The following is a 5343-nucleotide window of genomic DNA, read 5'->3' as shown; positions in this document are numbered from 1 at the left end:
CCCTGGTATACCCGCCCATGCCCTGGTATACCCGCCCATTCCCTGGTATACTTGCCCGGGCCCTGGTATTCCCGCTCCTAAACCTGCCAAGCTCTGATGATCCCGCCAAGACGCTAATAAACCCACCCAGACCCTGATAAATCCGCCCAGGCCCTGATAAACCAGCCCAGGCTTTGAGAATTTCGCCCAGGCCCTCATAAACCTGCCCAGGCCTTGATAAACCCTCTCAGGCCCGGATAAACCCGCCCAGACATTCATAAACCCTCCCAGGCCCTCATAAACCCGCCCAGGTCCTCATAAACCCGCCCAGGCCCTCATAAACCCGCCTTAGCCCTCATAAACACACCTAAACCCTGATAAACCCGCCCATTCCCTGATAAACCGGCGAGGCCTTAATAAACATGCTCATTCCTTGATAAATATGCCCAGGCCCTGATAAACTCGCCCAAGCTCTCATAAACCCGCCAAGGCCCTCATAAACCCTCTCAGGCCCTAATAAACCCTCTCACGTCCTAATTAACCTGCCCAGGTACTCCTAAACCTGCCAAGGCTCTGATAAACTTGCCATGGCCCTGATAAACCCGCCCAGGCCCTGATACACCCGCCCAGGCCCTGATACACCCTCCCAGGCCCTCATAAAGCTGCCCAGACCCTGATAAACCCATCCAGGCCCTTATAATCCCGACCAGGCCCTCATAAACCTCCCTAGGCCATGATAAACCTGCCCAGACCACGATAAACGCGGCCAGGCATTCATAAACCCGCCAAAGCCCTCATAATCCCGCCCAGTCCCTCATAAACCCGCCCAGGCCCTCATTAACCTGCCTGGGCCCTCATAAACCCGCCCAGGTCCTCATAAACCCGCCAAGGCCCTCATAAACCAGCCAAGGCCCTCATAAACCCGCCAATGCCCTCATAAACCCGCCAAGGCCCTCAAAAACCTGCCCAGGGCCTGATAAATACACCCAGGCCCTGATAAAACCGCCCAGGCCCTCATAAACCCGCCCAGGCACACACACACACACACACACACACACACACACACAGGCTGAATCTCGCGCAACGGTATGAAGTGAGTTGCCAAAAACGATACCAATTTGAAATAGTATACTAGAGCATTTTTTCGATCGACCCCTATAATTTCTCTTTCTGCAGGACGATCTACGGACTTGGGGATATATAATTATGCACTGTCCTTTCCTGCATCTTCCTCCACGATACAAGTATAACCTACGATAATCTTTCTCTCGTAGCTAAGGTTTGCGTTTTGTAGGAGGAACAGAGACGTGAGAAGCCTTGGCCCTCTCGTGTCTTTGTCTCACCTGCAAATAGAAGTCCATGTAATGAAAGGAAATATGATGATAAATTTATTCCAGTACGCCACACCTGCGTTTAAAGAGAGAGAGAGAGAGAGAGAGAGAGAAGATGAAGTCAGCGAAATTATGCGCTTCGGCCTTAACAAGATACAATTATGGTCGATGGTGAAGCAGGGTAGATGATTTTATCTTGTGGACGTCTGGATATTGCGTAACATGTCCTGCTTAGCGATTAATTCTGGACATAACACTTCCATATCATCCTACACACACACACACACACACACACACACTGATATTGAAGCGATGTTAATAGCATCGGATAGTGTTAAAGTATGTGAAAAATATTGTCGAGTAAGAAGTGTTGCAGAGGAGTGTGTGTGTGTGTGTGTGTGTGTGTGTGTGTGTGTGTGTGTGTGTGTGTGTGTGTGTGTGTTAACTCCTAGGCTATTTGATGGATTTAAATGGAACTTCCCAGGTAAGTCAGTCTGGTTACTACAAATCTCCTCCACTCTACAATTTTCCAACCATTTTTAGAGTGTCAGCCCCCCATCGCCAAATAAAAAAATTCTCAAAAACAGTGAAAAGAAGGCAGACATGGCTTTGATATTTTAGCACATGTTGTACAATGAACTCTTATCCATAATGCGATATTTGGGGAGCGTCCCCCCAGTGATTCTTGGAGGATTAGCCCACCACCTCCAATTAGAGAGCCCACATCTTATAATAAAAGCAAGTCTGATTTTAGGGATCTGTGTCCAAAATCGTATATCTTCGAGAACTATAAATATTTTACACAAACATACATACACACACACACACACACATACACACACACACACACACTCACACACACTTCTACAAACACGCACACACACACAGGAACAGAAGGATTTAAAACACACACACACACACACACACACACACAGGAACACAAGGATTTATACACACACACACACACACACACACACACACACACACACACACACTCACTCACACACACGCACACACACACATGCACACACACACACAGGAAAAAAAGGATTTATAAACACACACACACACACACACACACACACACACACACACACACACACACACACAAGAATGGTTGAGGGCTCATCAGCCGTGGAAATGAAGAGCTAAGAATATCGATGTATTTTAAACTGTGCAGTTTTGTGTGTGTGTGTGTGTGTGTGTGTGTGTGTGTGTGTGTGTGTGCACGCACTTACGTAACTTTATGTTCTGTATTTCGCTATAAAACGTCTGCGTCTAATTGTAAGCGCGCGCGCGCGCGCGCACACACACACACACACACACACACACACACACACACACACACACACACACACACACACACACACACACACACACACACACACACACACACACACACACACCGGTTGAAGTGGCTAACAGATGCATGCTTATGTTTGGATCCCGTAGATAATTTTTTTTTTTTATTATTATTAACACGAGGCTCCTTCCGTGACCGTGAAGAGAAATATTACGGAATTTCGAATGAAGTTTCTCAGCCAGTGTCTTACAGAAGCTCCCTAACACCTTTTCCCAAAGCGATTTATTTTGCTGATTACACCTTGCTGCCCTCGTCTGCGTTAAGTCCTCCTAATATCTATGGTGTAAACCATAGTTCTTACACCTATCAACCTGACAATATCTTCCACAGGAGTACCCACTAATGTTTAATAATATCCAGCCCAATCCGACATCGTGCTTGAACATGCTTGATGTTTCATTCACTCGGGACTTATCTTCGAAAGATCATATTGCATCTCTTGTAAAATTTACTTCTAAGAGATTAGGTGTGCTAGCCGACTCCGTACCTTCTCTACTCCTGCACAGTTGTTGACTTTATACATGGGTTTTATTCGCCCCTGTGTAGAGTACAGCTCTCATGTATGGGGAGGCTCCCTACATACAGCTCTTCTCAATAGGGTGGATTCAAAGGCTTTTCGTCTCTTTAACTCTTCTCCTCTTACTGACTCCCTTCAACCTCTGTCTCTTCGCCGCACTGTTGTATCTTTATCTCTTTTCTATCGCTACTTTAATGGTCACTGCTCCTCTGAACTGTCTGCTTGCATCCCTCCACCTCTACGGCGGGCGCGTAGCACCTGTCTAGCAACAAACTCTCATCCCTTTTCTGTCCAATTCTTTAATGCAAGAGTTAACCGTTACTCCCAGTCCTTCATTAATGCAACAGGTCAACTCTGGAACTGTCTCTCTCTGTATTTCCAACTTCCTATGATCTCTAGTCTTTCAAACGCAGTGTGTCTAGGCCTCTCGAAATTAACGGATCTTGAATTTGGCTCTCTTTTGTATTGTTTTTGTTTTATCTTGGAAGGAACGGTTTGCCGGCTCCTGGCCTTTGGTTCCTTCTTCCTCGCATAAAAAAAGCCATATCCAAAAATAAATCGCTAAGGAGGTGTTAGGGAGCTTTCTTACCCGACTAGAACCGGGATACACAAACGTACATACGATCAATTTCCTGTCGTAACTAAGGTCTTTTTATCTGCAGTAAAGACAAGGAGGCTGTCAGATCTTCGTCTGTCTCCTGTTCCAACTTATTAAATAATTCGTAGTTACGAGACGATGATTACTGAGGGTTATAATTTTTACCTGCAGGGTGATTAAGGAAAGGTGTGCAAAAGCCTTGTCGGTTAAGGAAGCTCCCTAACACCTCTTCCTTAGCGATTTATTTTTGAATTCCTGGTTAATGTTCTCTTGCTTTTATTTATGCTGAGTATGGCGATATTAAATAGATTTACCTAACACATAATAGGGCAGTAAGGAAAACAAAATAAATCGCTTAGGAAAAGGTGTTAGGGAGCTTCCTCAGTCCGCGAGAATACTGTCATGACTGTTAATACTATACTCTTTTCACTCTTACTTGGCCAAGATTTTTGTCCTTCTGCGGTTTATTTCACGCAGGTCAATAGGAAAATAAGGCAACACAGTGACTTTCCGCCCTTTATGTAGCATTTCTTCGTGACTAGCATCATTTTCTAGTGTTAATCGATTATTACAACTCAGCATTCAAAATGGAGAAGTGTCAATTTTAGGCCAAGTTTGAGTTTTAAAAATGAATAATACTGAAACCTGATTATCAAGACAACTTCGTGACTAGCATCATTTTCTAGTGTTCTTCTGTTATTACAACTCAGCAATCAAGACGGGGAGATGTCAGTGTAAAGTCATGTTAGAGTAGAAAGAGTCTAGTCACTAAGAAGTGCTGTGGGAAAGATGTAGAGTCACAGAATTGTCAAAATCAACCGCTGAGTTACGTGAATTAAGCTGCAAAGGAACGAAAATCTGGGCCAAGTTTGAGTAAAAAGAGTATAGCACTGTCATCTACTAATCTAGCAGTAAGGAGACTCGCTAACACCTCTTATGGCTGGGTGATATGCTTTTGTACGTTATTTATGCAGAAAATGGCGATGCGTATTAAAGTAGCACAGAATAGGTAAGCAAGGGGCAATAAGCAAAATATGTCGCTTAGGAAAAGCTGTTAGGGAGCTGCAGAAGTTACATAAATGATTTACCAATACCTGCTGATTTAATAAGTGACATTTGTATTGACGAAGTGGAAGATACGGTGGACCTACCCTAATAATTAATTCGGTGAGGCTATCGGAATCTCTCTCTCTCTCTCTCTCTCTCTCTCTCTCTCTCTCTCTCTCTCTCTCTCTCTCTCTCTCTCTCTCTCTCTCTCTCTCTCTCTCTCTCTTTGCGTGTGTGTCTGTCTGTCTGTCTGTCTGTCTGTCTGTGGAAACCTGAAGGTCATCCTGCTGGGGGGTTAAGCAATTGTACTATTTCTCTCTCTCTCTCTCTCTCTCTCTCTCTCTCTCTCTCTCTCTCTCTCTCTCTCTCTCTCTCTCTCTCTCTCTCTCTCTCTCTCTCTCAAATACGTACCAAAGTAACATTTTTCTTAACGAAGCAGGTTTTAAGATGACCCCACCTTAATAATTAAATCAGTGAAGACGCCAGAATGAGCCAGAAAAACATCTTA

The sequence above is a fragment of the Coenobita brevimanus genome, chromosome 55 (genome assembly GCF_032717465.1).
Source record: "Coenobita brevimanus isolate Jiangsu-jjx chromosome 55, ASM3271746v2, whole genome shotgun sequence".
Taxonomy (NCBI): Eukaryota; Metazoa; Arthropoda; class Malacostraca; order Decapoda; family Coenobitidae; genus Coenobita; species Coenobita brevimanus.
Note: the sequence above shows the minus strand (reverse complement) of the source record.